The following is a 22682-nucleotide window of genomic DNA, read 5'->3' as shown; positions in this document are numbered from 1 at the left end:
TAGAAGTGAGTCACTAAGTCCAGTCCACACTGCAGGGCAGGGGATTACGTGAGGATGTGTGCAGCAGATGGTGGGGACCACTGGGAGCCCCTGAGGAGTCGCCAACCACACAGACAGAGATGTGGCACTTGAGTCCAAACCTAAATACACACGAAGCCATTGTGAGGTTTTATGGAGGAAAGCAGTATGTGAATGCATGAAATTCCAACTGTCGCATGGTGCAGACAGGGAAAACAGACCAAGAGCAAAAGTGACATTTTCAAGATTATATGACAGGAACCAGACCTGTCGTTAGTCGTATTCCATGCTACCTTCCACACCGTCGTGGATTTTATCTCTAGTCTTGTTTATTAGCTGCATGTGACACCGGCCATAGGTTTCAGAGATGTTTCCTCACACATGCCTGATGCCATCCCTAGGAAGAAGATGCTAGAAAGATCCCCACTGTGCAAAAGGGGAGACTGGGGAGGTCATGAGAGTGACAATGGCTTGTCCAGGGTCACATAAAGTGATAAGAAGCAGGAGCTGGGGATGAACCTACGTGTATCTCCTCTGAGCTGTGACGCTGGCTGCACCCAGGCCTTGCACAGGGGTGTGGTCAGGCAGTGTTGGTGGAAGGGTGGGCAATAGAGAGAGTTCATGGGGAAGGAGGGTCAGCAGACAGGTACCCAGAGGGGCATTTGCAGTCTTGTACACAGAGGAGGGGCTCAGGAAATGAGGTATCAGGAAGTGACTTCACTTCCTTGACGACAGACCCCAACAGAACTCGGAACTCGGTAACCTGGCACCCACATTCTATACACAGCCCCTTCCCCAGCTCACTTGGCCACAGGCAGAGTGAGATGTTGTGCTGTATCCCGAGGTCCCGGGGCCGTAGCCCCAGGAAGCCCTGTGCTGAGAGGCTTGTCCAATGCTTCCAGCGCTGGTTCAGCCCTCGCCCTCGACCCCTGTGGCCGTCTGGGAGGAGGTCCCCAAGGGTAATGTCAGGTGGCCCAGAGGAGGTTGGGCAAGGCCAGGCCAGCACTATGAGCCTCCCTGGGTGACCGCAGCCCCTCCTCCTGAGTGTGTGGGGAACGGGGACATGGGACACCCTCCCAGGGCAGGGGCAGAGGGTGGGGGGTTTATAAACCTGCTGGTCCTGGTGTGTTCACACCTCAGGTCTGGCTGGAGGGTGAACGGGGACTGCCGGGGTGGCAACCACCACCCTGTACATTAACCCTGGGCCCTCAGGCTGTCTTCTCATGTCCTCCCTGGGGTTAAGACTGGCCTCCAGCCCCTGCCCTCCTTGGGGTTCACGGTGCTGTCACTGTGTATCTCTCCCCTGTCCTGTCCTAGAGTGAAGACACATCTTCATTGAGCTCGGATGCCACCCACATGGTGTGGCCTGTCCCGGCACGCACCCTGAAGAAGCGGGTGGAGCACCTGGTGCCTGCTGTCTTGGGTGGTGACCAATCTTATGTCCACCTGTTTCTGTCAAGCTACAAGAACTTTGCCAGTCCCCGGCATGTGCTGCACCTGCTTTTCCTCAGGTGAGCACTCAGGCCCTGGATCACACAGTGTCACTAGGCCGCCTCCCAGCTGTGAGTCTTAGGAGTGTCACCACACCCCTCTGAGCCTCAGTTTCCTCCTGTGTTCAGTGGGTGGTCACAGGAACAAGCTCCAGTGGGTCCCCCATGGAAAGTGCTGCTCCTGAGTCCAGCCCTGTGGAAGGTCTGCTGGAGGGGCCACGGTCGTCCTCATTCAGGATTCCTGACACCCCCACGAGGAAGTCTCTGTCACCCCCTCACTGACCTCGTTGACTTGGGCTTCACTGTTTTCACATTTTTACAGGAAATTTGAGATTCTATCTGTAGGCTTCTGGGTGTATTCAAAGCAGGGAGACCAGAGGCGGCCAGAGCGGCTTCAGGTGCACCCAGAGATCTTGGGAGGAGTTGGTTGGGGTTCATTCCTTCAACAATCATACGTGAAGCCACACTATGTGCAGTCACTTTCTGGGCACTGACCATAATCCAATGAACCGAGGAGACTGCATTCCCTGCCCTCCTGGGCTTCCATTCAAGTCAGAGGTGAGACAGTCACAGTAGACATGAGAAGCAAGTAGTGCCACCATATGGTAGATTTGACACACTCCTGACCTCTTCTACGTATGGAAACATGATTTCTGATTGTGACGGGGATGGAGAATCCCTGGAGCAGCTAAAATGGTAAGTGGGGTTTAGGTGCAGAAGGAGGGGCTCCCATCTCCACACAACTGCGTGTGGTCTGCGGGGGCCTGTGGGTGGGGGGCTGGCAGAACTCTGGCTCTCACACATCTTATGATTCCTGCTACAGGGCTGAGGGCTCAAGGCTTTCCCTGCAGGGAAAGGAGTCAAGACGGCTGGGGATGTGGTCCCAGGCACCGTAGGGTGTGTGAGAGGCTGGACAGCAGAGTGAGCCCAGAGAGAATCCATCCCCACGCCCTCCCACCCAGCCCTGCCCACACCCCCAGAGCCCGTGCTGAGCCAGAGCAGGAGGTGTGCAGAGCATCCCGCTCACACTCGGGGCTGGAGCCTCCATGGGGATGCTCAGCTGGTGCTGAGGGTGCAGAGTGTGGTCAGGGCCAAGAGATTGCTGTCACTGGGAAAAGGATATGCAGATTTTCATGCAGACACTTGGGCAGTACATTCACGTGTGGGCTCAAGTTTGGGCTTTTCCAAGGGCCCTGGGTAGGCCAGGGGAGCAGCGCCTCCCTCTGTTTCCTCATTTATCAGATATTGCTGGACACCTCCTGTGTGCCAGTGAGTAATGCCCAGAGCAGACAGCACCCTCCTGGGGTGGACAGGTCATTCCAGCAGGGATGGGGCAGTGACACAGACAGAGGAGGTAGTCAGGTTTCCCTGAAGAAGGGAAACGTGGTCACATCAGTGGTTGAAGGCTCCTCCCATGGAGGCTTTTGCCAGCCCCTCCTTGGCTGCCAGGCCCATCTGTGCCAGAACTGCCATACTGGGGGTGGACATTGGATGGGCTGGTCTATGGACAGGCACGGGCAGAGGGTACAAGACTGCAGCTCACTCAGGGGAGCCTTGGGAGGGCAGCATAGAGGGATAGGCCAGGCCTCTGATGCTGTTGCCCACCTGTCTCCCACAGTGCCATGTCCTCTGTCTTAAAGATCTGGCTGGAATTCTATTCCACCGATTTCCACGAGCCTCCTGAATTTCATTCTTTGAAGTTTCTTTCGGCCTATGTACATATCAGTATGTGAGGTTCAGAGGTGGAGCGTAAGGCTGATCTTCTTCTGGCGCAGCTGGAGAAGCCGGAGCACCTGGAGCCTAGTGAGGCGGAGACTGAGGGTGAGGAGGAAGAGGGTGGGTGCCTGTGCGGGTTTGGGGAGGGGCCTGGGCTGGGCCACACAGAGCAGAGTTTCCAGAAGCAGGCTGGGGACAGGGGCACTGAGTACTCAGAACGATCATACAGTGTTCTGCAGTGTGGGGAGACTTCCTGAGGCTGGGTCTCTGGACTTGGGCTTCTAGAAAGACAGTGTCATTGGATGAGACATAGAAACTCACATTGATATTTTCAATTGTTGTCTCTCCAGTTCCAGCTTCCGCCCAGGCTGAACAACTGTCCCAAGAGCTGCTGCCATGTTCGGCTCGAGTTCCAGCTCCAGCTCCACCTCCACTGCCAGAGGCAGAGCGAGAGCAAGATCCAGAGCCCAAGCCAGAGCAAGAAGTAGAGCAGGAGCAAGATCCAGAGCAAGAGGTAGAGCAGGAGCAAGATCCAGAGCAAGAGGTAGAGCAGGAACAAGATCCAGAGCAAGTGGTAGATCAGACGCAAGATCCAGAGCAGGAGCAACAGAAAGATCAAGAGAAAGATCAGGAGAAAGAGCAAGAGAAAGAGCAGGAGAAAGATCAAGATCCAGAGGTAGAGCTAGAGCAACCTGACATAACCGTTCCTGAAACATCAGAAGAATTAGAAGAAACACCAGCACCCAGGGGAGCCCTGGCTCCAGAGCTCCCACAAACACCCTCACCAGTCCCCACTCCAGATCTGTTCTTGCCCTTCCTTGACGCTGTGCTTCTCCTCATTTTTGTCTGTGTCCTGCATCTCCTCAAATTTTTTCATCTTTTATTTTCAATAATATCCCTTGTAGAAAATAAAGTGTTTTTAATATTTTCAAAATTACCATTCAGTGGCACTGAGTACATTTTTAATATGGTGCAACCCTTACCACCATCTAGTGATCGAACAGCTTCATCAACTCTGTAGCCATTAAGCTGTCACTCCCCATCCCGCCTCTCCCTGTCCCTGACTACCACTCCATTTTCTGTGTGTGTGAATTTACCTATCGTGGATTGTTCCTATCAGTACCGTTATATGTTATGTGGCCTTTTGTGTCTGGCCGCATAATATGAGAAAGATCTGATTAATTTTCATTTTATGTTTTTAGTAAGAGGAAAATTACAGAAAAATCAAAGACTCTATGTAGAAACACAAAGCCCTGATAGTTATTATTGCCATAATCTCGAAATAGGAACTACTTTTGAATGACCAGAGAGCCAGAAGCCACTGAGGAAAATGCTGACTTTTCCTGGTCCAAACAAAAACCAGAATAATGTCAAAAGGTGAAAAGACAAACCCCAGACTGGAAAATTCTTCATGGGCAGAGAAAGGGTAGTATGCATCCTAGTTGTACAAAGAGTTCTCATTTATCCATAGGGATAAAGGACATATTCCCGCAGTTCCACAGGGAAGCAATTCACATGGCCAGTAAATGTCAGATATCCGCGGCCTCCCTAATGATTATGCACAGAAATTTACTCACTATTCAGATAGCATTTGCCCCATCAGATGGGCAGGTCTGTATGTCTGGTGACGACCAGCTCTTGTGAGAATGAAGGAAGAAGAGGTCCCAGCGGATGCCCCAGGAGATGTGTTCATAGATACCCCTGTCGCAGGAGCCTCTCAGCAGCTCCTACCAAAATGCCCACGTGTGTCCATGTGCCGGGCAGCAGTGATGCTAGGAAGTTACGCCACATATATATGTAGTCTACCTATGTTAATCAATAGATTCAATAAATCTAAACTTGAAAAATTCCAAAGAGTGATGTTTAGGGGACTTGTCAAATAACCTCAAAGTTAATATGAAAAAAAAATTACGTGCAAAAATGGCCCCCAAAAAGTTCAAGACATAAGAAGAACAATAATAATAAAAACCAGGAGGAAATTTGCTCCGTCTAATAAAATGTATTGCAAAGGAACATACTTGAAAGTGAATGAGATTGGCAAAGAATAAGCGAATAGTTCAGTGGAGTAAAAGTTTGAATTTTGAAACAGATTCTGGTATATGTGGAAAGGATTCAGATTACTTAGGGGAAAGCACTTCATCATTACAGGGATTGAAATATTATTTATTTGGAAATTAAATCCAGTTATGCTTTTGCTAGGTACCGTTCACAAAATTAAATTTGAGATGAATTACTAACTTCAATATTTTGCAAAAGTATTAAGCATTAGAAGAAAGAAAAACACATAATAATTTCCACAGAAGCCAAAAGTACTTTTGAGAAAATGTAAGACTCATAAATATCAAAACACTAGATAAAATAAGGTTTGACCATACGTATTTGTATTTCTCAAGATGGAGAAAAATGGGTTATGTGTATGTATTGTGAATTTAGAAAATCAAAAAGAATTAATTAAAAACCTATTACAAACAAGACGACTTACTAAACTAAAATTTACATGTTGCGATTTAGAAAAATTCACATATAAAATTAATAAATGTCTTATGTAATAACAATAACTATCTAGATTACATGACACAAATCAAGATTCCATTTTCAATAGCCACAAAATTGTTAAAATATTTGGCATACAGCTAACAAGAACTCAACAAAGCCTGTTTAACTATGTGATTTAAGCATTAGAACACTCTTAAAACATACATACACAAACGATAGAGAAATGTCAGAGATATTTTCTTGGCCAGAAAGCCACATGATCCTAAGGATTTTATTTTCTCCTAAGTTACTTTATACGTGTGTCATGATCACATTAAAAATAGTCTCATTTATTTCTTCACCTAGAACAAAATAAGATGATTATAAAATGTTGATGAAACATTAATCGTTCATCAGAAAAAAATGAGGAAACAAATCAAAAGGGAGGGGTAATTCTACCAGAGCTCGAAAAAAATTTTTTTATAAATTCTTCATTATCAAGACCATATGGAATTTGTTTATAAGTAAATATAAAACCTAATGAAAAAGAATGGAGAATTCAAAGAGATACCCAAGATTTATAGAAATTTGTCATTTAAGAAAGATAGCATTTCAAATCACTGGTGAAAATATGCTGCTACTAACGTAGCAGCAGTTAACATGGATGGCATAGCAGCAATTAATAAAGCAAAGCAAACTCAAACAAAAGGTAAATGCCACCAACTAGGTCAAAAGGACACGACAAAAAGTAATTACAAGCTATAATACTTAAAATGGGTGATCAATAATGTTTCAATTTTAAAAAAAGCAAAAAAAACAAAAAACCTCTTAAACTAGGATAATATCACTAATACAATGATGTGTGAAAAAATGAGATGGAAATGACCAAGAAAATGAAATAAAAATGAACAAAATACATAAACAATCTAATAACACAAAAGGAAATTTAAATTGGCATCAATACTTAATTAGGTGCTTAAAATCCCTCATAGAGAACTAGACATTTAAAATATATTGAAATACAATACTTCACCTATTAGATTTGCAAAATTTAATTTTTTGATAACAAACTTGTTATTGAGACTGTGGGGATACAGGTATTATAATACACTCTGGTGGAATGCAAATGGTAGAGCCCATAAGGAGCAGAAACTCGCAAAATTTAGCAAAATTATACTTGTATATTTACTATTTTACACTGTAACCCAATATTCAGGAATCTATATCATATGTAACCTTGAAAAATTATAAGGTGAGGTGTCGACAAGATTGTTAATATGACAATACCTATTACTAAGGGTTGGAAACACCCCAAATTTTCATTCATAAGGTTTGCATGAATAATTAGGGTGCATTTTTACAATCATGATTTCTAAACACTGAGTGTAAAATGTTATTGAAAAAACGAACAAACTGAAGACAACGAAGAGATGTACATGTTCATAGATGAGAAAATAAGTAGGGAAAATATATCAATTCTTCCAAATAAATCTATAAATTTTGTTTATATATAAATAACAATTGACATTTTTTACGCAATTTGATAAATTACTAATTCTATATTTCATACGGTTGAGTAAAGGCATAGAATAGAAAACTCAGTTTTGAAAAAGTACACAAGATACCGTCGCTCGTGGTGACCGTGTGGCTTTAATAGCACACGGCTCCGCGGTCAGGACTGTCACGCCGCGGACTGTGCCTGCCAGCCTGGGGCCGAGGAACCGCCAGGACCGTCGGCCGACGACAGCCCACGCGGGTCCCCCTCACGGCTGTGCTCGGCGCCTCGTCAGCGCGGACCCCTTGCACCGACCTGGAGCGCCCGTGGGAATCCGTCGTGTCGCTGGAACCCGCTGTCATCGGCCGCAGAGGGGCGGGAGCAGGGAGTGGAGAGCGGCCGGTCGTGAGCTCCTGTCCCCGGGCGGGACGGGCGGCCTGGGGGCGGCAGCTGCAGGCAGGGCCACCAGGAGGCGCCACGGAGAGCGCACCCCGCGACCGCGGCTTCCCGTCGGCGGCTCTGAGCGCCGCGCACTGGCGGCTGCGGGGACGCGGCTGACAGCCAGGCGCGGACCGCGTGTCCTCTGTGCGCGGTGGCGTCTGCGCACGCGCACTGTCCCGCTTACATCAGCTGCTGTCACCACAGGTGAACGCCTCAGGGAACCATGTAGTGCTCTGGACGACACCTCCTGGGAGCCGATGTCTACACTGCAGCCTCCGAGCAGTCGGGGTCGGCACGATCCCCCGTGGCCGTCACCAGGGCCCTGTCCCCTGTCCGGGTTTATGTCCTCTTCCTAGTGGAAGACGCCCCCCATAGACTGCTAAGAAAACGGTCTTGGGCTGCTAAACGTCCAGAGGCCCGTCCTCGCCTTGTCGGACTCACGTTTGACGAGGAAAAGCGGAGATCGGAACCGACTCTGCATGAGACGCTGAAGGCCGGACTAACCTGTCGTCTCCCTCTTGAGGCTCCTCCGCAGCGTCCGTCCCCTGGACCCCCACACCCAGAGTTGACACGGTGTCCCCTGTGCTTCCCCAGTGCGGGGCGGCGTGTAGACCCATCGTCACTCTCCACGTGGGGACCTCTGGGGACCTCCGGGACCTGTCCCTTCCTCCTTTCTCCCACGGTTCTCTCCTCCTGCCCATCTCCGCGGCTCTTCCTGGAGCGCGTGTTGTTCAGACACTGGCTCTGCGGACACGCACTTCCGTTTTCTCTCTCTCTTTCCCTTTTACTCCTTTTACTTTTTTATGCTTTTCTTTCAATTGTATCTTTCTTGTTATCCTTTTGTCTTTTTGATCTAATCAGGCTTCCCTTGTGTTATTTTCTCATCTTTCTAGTGAGTTGTTTTCTAATTTAAATTTCAACACTTATGGGCCGCCCCCTGGCGCACTCGGGAGAGAGCAGCGCTGGGAGCGCAGGGGCGCTGCCGCGGGTTCGGATCCCACATAGGGATGGCCGGTGAGCTCACTGGCTGAGCGCCGTGCGGGCGACACCACGCCTAGGGTTACAACGCCCTTAACTGTCACACACAAACACACACAAAACAAACAAACAAAAATTTCAACAGTTATATTTTTAATTTCTAAATGACCTCATGGTTATTTGATTCATCTTCTCCCTCTTCTACTTTAACAATATCTGCTCTTCTTCAGTAAGTCCAACAGTTTCTCTCCTATAACTCTGAGGAAGTTAATGGTATTTTCTGTTTCCCTTGCATGATCTCTATTTCTTCCAATTCGCTTTTTCCTTTTTTGTTTGTTTGCTTTGGCCTATTTCTTATTAGAGGATTTGCTGAAACTAGAGGATTTGCTGAAACATCTGGGGCCCTTGGCATCTGCTCATGGTTAACAGGGCAGCACAGGAAAGTCTTGCTCGTGTGCTGTGGCTTCATGGCCTGTGGGTGACTCTGTGAGGTTCTTTGACTGGGTTCTTGACTGAGGTGCCCAAATCAGCAGAGTGTGTACTGAAGAACTGGACTCCAAGGCCAGATGACATGCATTTGGATTTTTTTTTAATTTTACAAGTTTCCATGACAATTCCTAACGGATCTTAATGCTGAGCACACCCAAGACTGTTAAAACTAGGTATTCATGCCATCGTCAGTCACATAAAGGACACCTACAAATTTAGGATACAGAACTTCCAACAAATAGTCATTTAATACCCGTTATTTGAAACCAAGTGTTTCGTGGACATACGAATTAGAGAGCATCTGGCTTCTTTAAGGGGTAAACAGTGAGGTGGAGCTGAAGATGGAGAGAAGCCCAGAGAGGGGACTAGGAACGTGACAAGTTTGACTTCGCATCTCAGAGGCACTTTTCACTTCATTTCTCTCCATTCATAGCACATGCTAAGTGTAATCACAAGATCGGCGCCTCGGCTTGGTTGAGTTGAAGTCAATGCAAGTCCTAGTTCAAAGAAGCCCTGAGTCTTCTGCTTGGGAGCCAATCCACACCATGACAGACAGATGTGATGGGTTTTAATCGTTAGCAGGGTTGAAGTTGTCGAGGAGAACATGGGAAAATGAAAATTCTGAGAAGAAAGGAGGGAAGCAGCTAAAACTACCATGGAGCAGGGCCGGCCCGTGCGCACTTGGAGAGTGCGGTGCTGACAGCACCAGGGCCACGGGTTCGGGTCCCTATGGAGGGTTGGCTGATTGGCTCACTTGGGAGTGCGTGGTGCTGACAAAACCACAGCAAGGGATAGGATCCCCTTACCGGTCATATTTAAAAAAAAAAAAAAAAAAGTAATTTTTTTCAACTGAATAACTTGTCTCCATTGCTTTTTATTATAGAATAAGAGGTGGTTCTGTGTTAAGTATTTTGGCACTTGGAAATAATAAAACCAAAATTAGAGATGGAATGTAGTTCTAAAACCTCATCAAATTACAGTGATAGCTATAGTAATCAAATCCATAAAAGATTCTTAAGTAATTATGACACTCAAAATTCAGAGCTACATGCAAAGTCACAAATATATTTAAAGTTAAAACTCATAGCAATATTAAAAACTTAGCAGCACAGTCACCTACCTTGCCTTGCTGTATGTATCAATCCTTTCAAAGAAGCAGCCTCTCCTAAAGCAATTGTCATTTCACTAAATTGATCACCTGCCTCAAACTCCTTGACATTTGAAACTATTCTTCCAGAGTCATCATTTTAATTTCCCTCCCATGACTTGGAATTACCAGCCTCAATACATTTGCATTGTTCCCTGTACTATTCCACAATGGGGGACAAAAAGCCTACCCTTGCCTTATCTGTGAGCATCTTTTTTCCTTGCAATCAGCTTATTCTCCATAGCAGCAGAGTATCTCTCTGTTGCATATTATTCCAATATGATCATGTATAGGCTGGCTGGTAGCTCAGCTGGTTAGAGCACAGCCTCGTATCACCAAGGTCAAGGGTGTGGATCCCTATATTGGCCAGCCACACACACACACAAAGATTCCAATATGATCATATATTTTACCTAATAGGAGCAGATGACACTGTTTTTGGTTTGTTTTGCTTTTTAATTAAATAAACTTGAAAAATATCTGTTTATTTCAGACCTCTAGAATTTTCTAGGGCTTACTAAGGTTTATCAATTTCTCTCTTGTAAACAAACACACACACAGAGTGCCTGGAACCCAAGTTGGAAGTTACAGCAGAAAGAAGAGACTACATAGGCACAAAAAGAACAGCAAGAAAACTCCAATTCTGATGTTTTACAGGAATGATTTTTCCCTTTGAAAAACATGTGTTCTTTCCATTTCTTTGCCTCTTGAAACTTAACACGTCACCCCTCTCCCAAAATATCATCTACTTTCCACTAAACTTACTTGCTTTAATGCTCTTCGTTTTTAAAAGTCAAGTTCATTTGCCACTTTCTGCAAAATAGCTTCTCTCAATTCTCAAAAAAGGAATCTCTTGTCCATTTTCTACTCAGCATCGTTCCAGAGCCTCCCCCAATATTGTTGACATTCTCCTCAATACCACATTTTTAAATGATAGTCCTAAACATAAAAGAAAAGCACCTCGATGGTCATATTGTTTGGATCATTTCTTTTGTCATGGGTGTCAGAATTTTTCACAGATTTTTTCTCATTCAGTTGCATGCCAGGACAAATGAACCATAATTTTCTACTAATGTTTAAGAAATTTGTAATCATCTTCTAGCTAAGATGTCATGAGACCCCCTTTCCTCCCTACACATGTGTACATATCTGCATCCCCTATTCCTAGGGGGATTCTGCAGGAGATGAAGGGAGAGGGCTCCCTTGACTAGTGCGGGTGCCCAAGGTCAGCATGCTGGGGTGTCAGTTTCCTGGGATTGCCTGTGACACTGCTATCAAGGCCATGCACAGAAGCAAGAGGAATGTGTTGGCCAGAGAAGGAAGACCCAGTGGGCTACCTTAGGGGTTCAGAGGTGTCCCCTGAGACTGAGAGTGAAGAAACCCACAGTAAGTAGGACAATCAAGGAGGCTAAAGTGAACGGCAGAAGTCAAGGCAGGATGGTGACTCTGGGAAATCTTTGTGCCCAGGCAGTTCCTGGCTGAAGGAAGTGGTCGGCAGACAGAATTAAAGGGCTGGCAGGTTATCAGGCAGCATGTTCATGGTGACCTTCCATCTGGGTATTCTTGATGAATCCTGTTTCACATGTTTCCAGACAATTCATTCATCAGTACTTGGCACCTATTACTTGCCAGGTGCTGGGCTGGGGGCCTGGAATAGGGGCAGACCGAGGTGTAGACTCTGCTCCTGGGTTGCTGACTGTCAGGTGAGGGGGACTAAGGATCATGGCATAATGCAGAGTGATAACATGTGTAGGTAGAGCACCAGGTAATAAAATCATAGACTCTTCTCAAGGGCAGCACTTCAGGGAGTATTTATGGAGCCCCCGTGTTAGGCCCTTCCTGGATTCTGCACGCAATATAGTGATAGAGTTGCTGTCTCCCAGGACCAGTAGGCTGTGGGCTGGGATAGTGTTGACAGCAATGGATCTACATCACAGCAATGGATGTGTGTCTGGTGTAAAGAAAATGGGGTGTGAAGCCAAAGTATGGGGGTGGAATCCTGATTGTGTCAACAATGGATATTTTATACAATTTGAAAAGAATGGCTGAACATATCTGCATACTTTCATCTAATGGAGATATAAAGTTATTCCATAAATGGAATCTTCCTCAATTCTAGTTATGTTTGCATTGAACATGAGCACTTATCCCTGCCATTCAATGATTTGGAAAATAGGATTTGAATTTGTGAATACTATTTCTTACTTACTTACATCTTACACATCAGTTACATGTTGCCGTCATCTTAATGGACCCATCGCCTCTGGTTCTTCTCTGCAAATGGTGTTCATTTCCTACCATCTTCAGGTAGCTTCCTAATCTAGAATATTCTGAAGGCCTCCTAGATCACTTTCCTCTCTTAGAATGTCAGGCACTCGATAGCACGTCTTCTCCTCTTTCTTATCCTGGGATCATCTCCCAAGCCAGGGTGCAGCTGAATCAGCTCTTTCTCCAGCTCTCGGCACCATGCTTGGCATATGGTGGATACAAACAGAGAGAACAGAGGAGACAGAGCACAAGACTCTAGAGACAGGCGTGTTACAATGACATTTAGAAAGTGACACCTTCTCACTTTTGATCCTGTATTGGTTAGAAGTGAGTCACTAAGTCCAGTCCACACTGCAGGGCAGGGGATTACGTGAGGATGTGTGCAGCAGATGGTGGGGACCACTGGGAGCCCCTGAGGAGTCGCCAACCACACAGACAGAGATGTGGCACTTGAGTCCAAACCTAAATACACACGAAGCCATTGTGAGGTTTTATGGAGGAAAGCAGTATGTGAATGCATGAAATTCCAACTGTCGCATGGTGCAGACAGGGAAAACAGACCAAGAGCAAAAGTGACATTTTCAAGATTATATGACAGGAACCAGACCTGTCGTTAGTCGTATTCCATGCTACCTTCCACACCGTCGTGGATTTTATCTCTAGTCTTGTTTATTAGCTGCATGTGACACCGGCCATAGGTTTCAGAGATGTTTTCTCACACATGCCTGATGCCATCCCTAGGAAGAAGATGCTAGAAAGATCCCCACTGTGCAAAAGGGGAGACTGGGGAGGTCATGAGAGTGACAATGGCTTGTCCAGGGTCACATAAAGTGATAAGAAGCAGGAGCTGGGGATGAACCTACGTGTATCTCCTCTGAGCTGTGACGCTGGCTGCACCCAGGCCTTGCACAGGGGTGTGGTCAGGCAGTGTTGGTGGAAGGGTGGGCAATAGAGAGAGTTCATGGGGAAGGAGGGTCAGCAGACAGGTACCCAGAGGGGCATTTGCAGTCTTGTACACAGAGGAGGGGCTCAGGAAATGAGGTATCAGGAAGTGACTTCACTTCCTTGACGACAGACCCCAACAGAACTCGGAACTCGGTAACCTGGCACCCACATTCTATACACAGCCCCTTCCCCAGCTCACTTGGCCACAGGCAGAGTGAGATGTTGTGCTGTATCCCGAGGTCCCGGGGCCGTAGCCCCAGGAAGCCCTGTGCTGAGAGGCTTGTCCAATGCTTCCAGCGCTGGTTCAGCCCTCGCCCTCGACCCCTGTGGCCGTCTGGGAGGAGGTCCCCAAGGGTAATGTCAGGTGGCCCAGAGGAGGTTGGGCAAGGCCAGGCCAGCACTATGAGCCTCCCTGGGTGACCGCAGCCCCTCCTCCTGAGTGTGTGGGGAACGGGGACATGGGACACCCTCCCAGGGCAGGGGCAGAGGGTGGGGGGTTTATAAACCTGCTGGTCCTGGTGTGTTCACACCTCAGGTCTGGCTGGAGGGTGAACGGGGACTGCCGGGGTGGCAACCACCACCCTGTACATTAACCCTGGGCCCTCAGGCTGTCTTCTCATGTCCTCCCTGGGGTTAAGACTGGCCTCCAGCCCCTGCCCTCCTTGGGGTTCACGGTGCTGTCACTGTGTATCTCTCCCCTGTCCTGTCCTAGAGTGAAGACACATCTTCATTGAGCTCGGATGCCACCCACATGGTGTGGCCTGTCCCGGCACGCACCCTGAAGAAGCGGGTGGAGCACCTGGTGCCTGCTGTCTTGGGTGGTGACCAATCTTATGTCCACCTGTTTCTGTCAAGCTACAAGAACTTTGCCAGTCCCCGGCATGTGCTGCACCTGCTTTTCCTCAGGTGAGCACTCAGGCCCTGGATCACACAGTGTCACTAGGCCGCCTCCCAGCTGTGAGTCTTAGGACTGTCACCACACCCCTCTGAGCCTCAGTTTCCTCCTGTGTTCAGTGGGTGGTCACAGGAACAAGCTCCAGTGGGTCCCCCATGGAAAGTGCTGCTCCTGAGTCCAGCCCTGTGGAAGGTCTGCTGGAGGGGCCACGGTCGTCCTCATTCAGGATTCCTGACACCCCCACGAGGAAGTCTCTGTCACCCCCTCACTGACCTCGTTGACTTGGGCTTCACTGTTTTCACATTTTTACAGGAAATTTGAGATTCTATCTGTAGGCTTCTGGGTGTATTCAAAGCAGGGAGACCAGAGGCGGGCAGAGCGGCTTCAGGTGCACCCAGAGATCTTGGGAGGAGTTGGTTGGGGTTCATTCCTTCAACAATCATACGTGAAGCCACACTATGTGCAGTCACTTTCTGGGCACTGACCATAATCCAATGAACCGAGGAGACTGCATTCCCTGCCCTCCTGGGCTTCCATTCAAGTCAGAGGTGAGACAGTCACAGTAGACATGAGAAGCAAGTAGTGCCACCATATGGTAGATTTGACACACTCCTGACCTCCTCTAGGTATGGAAACATGATTTCTGATTGTGACGGGGATGGCGAATCCCTGGAGCAGCTAAAATGGTAAGTGGGGTTTAGGTGCAGAAGGAGGGGCTCCCATCTCCACACAACTGCGTGTGGTCTGCGGGGGCCTGTGGGTGGGGGGCTGGCAGAACTCTGGCTCTCACACATCTTATGATTCCTGCTACAGGGCTGAGGGCTCAAGGCTTTCCCTGCAGGGAAAGGAGTCAAGACGGCTGGGGATGTGGTCCCAGGCACCGTAGGGTGTGTGAGAGGCTGGAGAGCAGAGTGAGCCCAGAGAGAATCCATCCCCACGCCCTCCCACCCAGCCCTGCCCACACCCCCAGAGCCCGTGCTGAGCCAGAGCAGGAGGTGTGCAGAGCATCCCGCTCACACTCGGGGCTGGAGCCTCCATGGGGATGCTCAGCTGGTGCTGAGGGTGCAGAGTGTGGTCAGGGCCAAGAGATTGCTGTCACTGGGAAAAGGATATGCAGATTTTCATGCAGACACTTGGGCAGTACATTCACGTGTGAGCTCAAGTTTGGGCTTTTCCAAGGGCCCTGGGTAGGCCAGGGGAGCAGCGCCTCCCTCTGTTTCCTCATTTATCAGATATTGCTGGACACCTCCTGTGTGCCAGTGAGTAATGCCCAGAGCAGACAGCACCCTCCTGGGGTGGACAGGTCATTCCAGCAGGGATGGGGCAGTGACACAGACAGAGGAGGTTGTCAGGTTTCCCTGAAGGAGGGAAACGTGGTCACATCAGTGGTTGAAGGCTCCTCCCATGGAGGCTTTTGCCAGCCCCTCCTTGGCTGCCAGGCCCATCTGTGCCAGAACTGCCATACTGGGGGTGGACATTGGATGGGCTGGTCTATGGACAGGCACGGGCAGAGGGTACAAGACTGCAGCTCACTCAGGGGAGCCTTGGGAGGGCAGCATAGAGGGATAGGCCAGGCCTCTGATGCTGTTGCCCACCTGTCTCCCACAGTGCCATGTCCTCTGTCTTAAAGATCTGGCTGGAATTCTATTCCACCGATTTCCACGAGCCTCCTGAATTTCATTATCTGAAGTTTCTTTCGGCCTCTGTACATATCAGTATGCGAGGTTCAGAGGTGGAGCGTAAGGCTGATCTTCTTCTGGCGCAGCTGGAGAAGCCGGAGCACCTGGAGCCTAGTGAGGCGGAGACTGAGGGTGAGGAGGAAGAGGGTGGGTGCCTGTGCGGGTTTGGGGAGGGGCCTGGGCTGGGCCACACAGAGCAGAGTTTCCAGAAGCAGGCTGGGGACAGGGGCACTGAGTACTCAGAACAATCATACAGTGTTCTGCAGTGTGGGGAGACTTCCTGAGGCTGGGTCTCTGGACTTGGGCTTCTAGAAAGACAGTGTCATTGGATGAGACATAGAAACTCACATTGATATTTTCAATTGTTGTCTCTCCAGTTCCAGCTTCCGCCCAGGCTGAACAACTGTCCCAAGAGCTGCTGCCATGTTCGGCTCGAGTTCCAGCTCCAGCTCCACCTCCACTGCCAGAGGCAGAGCGAGAGCAAGATCCAGAGCCCAAGCCAGAGCAAGAAGTAGAGCAGGAGCAAGATCCAGAGCAAGAGGTAGAGCAGGAGCAAGATCCAGAGCAAGAGGTAGAGCAGGAACAAGATCCAGAGCAGGAGCAACAGAAAGATCAAGAGAAAGATCAGGAGAAAGAGCAAGAGAAAGAGCAGGAGAAAGATCAAGATCCAGAGGTAGAGCTAGAGCAACCTGACATAACCGTTCCTGAAACATCAGAAGAATTAGAAGAAACACCAGCACCCAGGGGAGCCCTGGCTCCAGAGCTCCCACAAACACCCTCACCAGTCCCCACTCCAGATCTGTTCTTGCCCTTCCTTGACGCTGTGCTTCTCCTCATTTTTGTCTGTGTCCTGCATCTCCTCAAATTTTTTCATCTTTTATTTTCAATAATATCCCTTGTAGAAAATAAAGTGTTTTTAATATTTTCAAAATTACCATTCAGTGGCACTGAGTACATTTTTAATATGGTGCAACCCTTACCACCATCTAGTGATCGAACAGCTTCATCAACTCTGTAGCCATTAAGCTGTCACTCCCCATCCCGCCTCTCCCTGTCCCTGACTACCACTCCATTTTCTGTGTGTGTGAATTTACCTATCGTGGATTGTTCCTATCAGTACCGTTATATGTTATGTGGCCTTTTGTGTCTGGCCGCATAATATGAGAAAGATCTGATTAATTTTCATTTTATGTTTTTAGTAAGAGGAAAATTACAGAAAAATCAAAGACTCTATGTAGAAACACAAAGCCCTGATAGTTATTATTGCCATAATCTTGAAATAGGAACTACTTTTGAATGACCAGAGAGCCAGAAGCCACTGAGGAAAATGCTGACTTTTCCTGGTCCAAACAAAAACCAGAATAATGTCAAAAGGTGAAAAGACAAACCCCAGACTGGAAAATTCTTCATGGGCAGAGAAAGGGTAGTATGCATCCTAGTTGTACAAAGAGTTCTCATTTATCCATAGGGATAAAGGACATATTCCCGCAGTTCCACAGGGAAGCAATTCACATGGCCAGTAAATGTCAGATATCCGCGGCCTCCCTAATGATTATGCACAGAAATTTACTCACTATTCAGATAGCATTTGCCCCATCAGATGGGCAGGTCTGTATGTCTGGTGACGACCAGCTCTTGTGAGAATGAAGGAAGAAGAGGTCCCAGCGGATGCCCCAGGAGATGTGTTCATAGATACCCCTGTCGCAGGAGCCTCTCAGCAGCTCCTGCCACAATGCCCACGTGTGTCCATGTGCCGGGCAGCAGTGATGCTAGGAAGTTACGCCACATATATATGTAGTCTACCTATGTTAATCAATAGATTCAATAAATCTAAACTTGAAAAATTCCAAAGAGTGATGTTTAGGGGACTTGTCAAATAACCTCAAAGTTAATATGAAAAAAAAATTACGTGCAAAAATGGCCCCCAAAAAGTTCAAGACATAAGAAGAACAATAATAATAAAAACCAGGAGGAAATTTGCTCCGTCTAATAAAATGTATTGCAAAGGAACATACTTGAAAGTGAATGAGATTGGCAAAGAATAAGCGAATAGTTCAGTGGAGTAAAAGTTTGAATTTTGAAACAGATTCTGGTATATGTGGAAAGGATTCAGATTACTTAGGGGAAAGCACTTCATCATTACAGGGATTGAAATATTATTTATTTGGAAATTAAATCCAGTTATGCTTTTGCTAGGTACCGTTCACAAAATTAAATTTGAGATGAATTACTAACTTCAATATTTTGCAAAAGTATTAAGCATTAGAAGAAAGAAAAACACATAATAATTTCCACAGAAGCCAAAAGTACTTTTGAGAAAATGTAAGACTCATAAATATCAAAACACTAGATAAAATAAGGTTTGACCATACGTATTTGTATTTCTCAAGATGGAGAAAAATGGGTTATGTGTATGTATTGTGAATTTAGAAAATCAAAAAGAATTAATTAAAAACCTATTACAAACAAGACGACTTACTAAACTAAAATTTACATGTTGCGATTTAGAAAAATTCACATATAAAATTAATAAATGTCTTATGTAATAACAATAACTATCTAGATTACATGACACAAATCAAGATTCCATTTTCAATAGCCACAAAATTGTTAAAATATTTGGCATACAGCTAACAAGAACTCAACAAAGCCTGTTTAACTATGTGATTTAAGCATTAGAACACTCTTAAAACATACATACACAAACGATAGAGAAATGTCAGAGATATTTTCTTGGCCAGAAAGCCACATGATCCTAAGGATTTTATTTTCTCCTAAGTTACTTTATACGTGTGTCATGATCACATTAAAAATAGTCTCATTTATTTCTTCACCTAGAACAAAATAAGATGATTATAAAATGTTGATGAAACATTAATCGTTCATCAGAAAAAAATGAGGAAACAAATCAAAAGGGAGGGGTAATTCTACCAGAGCTCGAAAAAAATTTTTTTATAAATTCTTCATTATCAAGACCATATGGAATTTGTTTATAAGTAAATATAAAACCTAATGAAAAAGAATGGAGAATTCAAAGAGATACCCAAGATTTACAGAAATTTAGTATTTAAGAAAGATAGCATTTCAAATCACTGGTGAAAATATGCTGCTACTAATGTAGCAGCAGTTAACATGGATGGCATAGCAGCAATTAATAAAGCAAAGCAAACTCAAACAAAAGGTAAATGCCACCAACTAGGTCAAAAGGACACGACAAAAAGTAATTACAAGCTATAATACTTAAAATGGGTGATCAATAATGTTTCAATTTTAAAAAAAGCAAAAAAACAAAAAACCTCTTAAACTAGGATAATATCACTAATACAATGATGTGTGAAAAAATGAGATGGAAATGACCAAGAAAATGAAATAAAAATGAACAAAATATATGAACAATCTTATAACACAAAAGGAAATTTAAATTGGCATCAATACTTAATTAGGTGCTTAAAATCCCTCATAGAGAACTAGACATTTAAAATATATTGAAATACAATACTTCACCTATTAGATTTGCAAAATTTAATTTTTTGATAACAAACTTGTTATTGAGACTGTGGGGATACAGGTATTATAATACACTCTGGTGGAATGCAAATGGTAGAGCCCATAAGGAGCAGAAACTCGCAAAATTTAGCAAAATTATACTTGTATATTTACTATTTTACACTGTAACCCAATATTCAGGAATCTATATCATATGTAACCTTGAAAAATTATAAGGTGAGGTGTCGACAAGATTGTTAATATGACAATACCTATTACTAAGGGTTGGAAACACCCCAAATTTTCATTCATAAGGTTTGCATGAATAATTAGGGTGCATTTTTACAATCATGATTTCTAAACACTGAGTGTAAAATGTTATTGAAAAAACGAACAAACTGAAGACAACGAAGAGATGTACATGTTCATAGATGAGAAAATAAGAAGGGAAAATATATCAATTCTTCCAAATAAATCTATAAATTTTGTTTATATATAAATAACAATTGACATTTTTTACGCAATTTGATAAATTACTAATTCTATATTTCATACGGTTGAGTAAAGGCATAGAATAGAAAACTCAGTTTTGAAAAAGTACACAAGATACCGTCGCTCGTGGTGACCGTGTGGCTTTAATAGCACACGGCTCCGCGGTCAGGACTGTCACGCCGCGGACTGTGCCTGCCAGCCTGGGGCCGAGGAACCGCCAGGACCGTCGGCCGACGACAGCCCACGCGGGTCCCCCTCACGGCTGTGCTCGGCGCCTCGTCAGCGCGGACCCCTTGCACCGACCTGGAGCGCCCGTGGGAATCCGTCGTGTCGCTGGAACCCGCTGTCATCGGCCGCAGAGGGGCGGGAGCAGGGAGTGGAGAGCGGCCGGTCATGAGCTCCTGTCCCCGGGCGGGACGGGCGGCCTGGGGGCGGCAGCTGCAGGCAGGGCCACCAGGAGGCGCCACGGAGAGCGCACCCCGCGACCGCGGCTTCCCGTCGGCGGCTCTGAGCGCCGCGCACCGGCGGCTGCGGGGACGCGGCTGACAGCCAGGCGCGGACCGCGTGTCCTCTGTGCGCGGTGGCGTCTGCGCACGCGCACTGTCCCGCTTACAGCAGCTGCTGTCACCACAGGTGAACGCCTCAGGGACCCATGTGGTGCTCTGGACGACACCTCCTGGGAGCCGATGTCTACACTGCAGCCTCCGAGCAGTCGGGGTCGGCACGATCCCCCGTGGCCGTCACCAGGGCCCTGTCCCCTGTCCGGGTTTATGTCCTCTTCCTAGTGGAAGACGCCCCCCATAGACTGCTAAGAAAACGGTCTTGGGCTGCTAAACGTCCAGAGGCCCGTCCTCGCCTTGTCGGACTCACGTTTGACGAGGAAAAGCGGAGATCGGAACCGACTCTGCACGAGACGCTGAAGGCCGGACTAACCTGTCGTCTCCCTCTTGAGGCTCCTCCGCAGGGTCCGTCCCCTGGACCCCCACACCCAGAGTTGACACGGTGTCCCCTGTGCTTCCCCAGTGCGGGGCGGCGTGTAGACCCATCGTCACTCTCCACGTGGGGACCTCTGGGGACCTCCGGGACCTGTCCCTTCCTCCTTTCTCCCACGGTTCTCTCCTCCTGCCCATCTCCGCGGCTCTTCCTGGAGCGCGTGTTGTTCAGACACTGGCTCTGCGGACACGCACTTCCGTTTTCTCTCTCTCTTTCCCTTTTACTCCTTTTACTTTTTTATGCTTTTCTTTCAATTGTATCTTTCTTGTTATCCTTCTGTCTTTTTGATCTAATCAGGCTTCCCTTGTGTTATTTTCTCATCTTTCTAGTGAGTTGTTTTCTAATTTAAATTTCAACACTTATGGGCCGCCCCCTGGCGCACTCGGGAGAGAGCAGCGCTGGGAGCGCAGGGGCGCTGCCGCGGGTTCGGATCCCACATAGGGATGGCCGGTGAGCTCACTGGCTGAGCGCCGTGCGGGCGACACCACGCCTAGGGTTACAACGCCCTTAACTGTCACACACAAACACACACAAAACAAACAAACAAAAATTTCAACAGTTATATTTTTAATTTCTAAATGACCTCATGGTTATTTGATTCATCTTCTCCCTCTTCTACTTTAACAATATCTGCTCTTCTTCAGTAAGTCCAACAGTTTCTCTCCTATAACTCTGAGGAAGTTAATGGTATTTTCTGTTTCCCTTGCATGATCTCTATTTCTTCCAATTCGCTTTTTCCTTTTTTGTTTGTTTGCTTTGGCCTATTTCTTATTAGAGGATTTGCTGAAACTAGAGGATTTGCTGAAACATCTGGGGCCCTTGGCATCTGCTCATGGTTAACAGGGCAGCACAGGAAAGTCTTGCTCGTGTGCTGTGGCTTCATGGCCTGTGGGTGACTCTGTGAGGTTCTTTGACTGGGTTCTTGACTGAGGTGCCCAAATCAGCAGAGTGTGTACTGAAGAACTGGACTCCAAGGCCAGATGACATGCATTTGGATTTTTTTTTAATTTTACAAGTTTCCATGACAATTCCTAACGGATCTTAATGCTGAGCACACCAAAGACTGTTAACACTAGGTATTCATGCCATCGTCAGTCACATAAAGGACACCTACAAATTTAGGATACAGAACTTCCAACAAATAGTCATTTAATACCCGTTATTTGAAACCAAGTGTTTCGTGGACATACGAATTAGAGAGCATCTGGCTTCTTTAAGGGGTAAACAGTGAGGTGGAGCTGAAGATGGAGAGAAGCCCAGAGAGGGGACTAGGAACGTGACAAGTTTGACTTCGCATCTCAGAGGCACTTTTCACTTCATTTCTCTCCATTCATAGCACATGCTAAGTGTAATCACAAGATCGGCGCCTCGGCTTGGTTGAGTTGAAGTCAATGCAAGTCCTAGTTCAAAGAAGCCCTGAGTCTTCTGCTTGGGAGCCAATCCACACCATGACAGACAGATGTGATGGGTTTTAATCGTTAGCAGGGTTGAAGTTGTCGAGGAGAACATGGGAAAATGAAAATTCTGAGAAGAAAGGAGGGAAGCAGCTAAAACTACCATGGAGCAGGGCCGGCCCGTGCGCACTTGGAGAGTGCGGTGCTGACAGCACCAGGGCCACGGGTTCGGGTCCCTATGGAGGGTTGGCTGATTGGCTCACTTGGGAGTGCGTGGTGCT

The sequence above is a fragment of the Cynocephalus volans genome, chromosome 17, assembly GCF_027409185.1.
Source record: "Cynocephalus volans isolate mCynVol1 chromosome 17, mCynVol1.pri, whole genome shotgun sequence".
Lineage (NCBI taxonomy): Eukaryota > Metazoa > Chordata > Mammalia > Dermoptera > Cynocephalidae > Cynocephalus > Cynocephalus volans.
Note: the sequence above shows the minus strand (reverse complement) of the source record.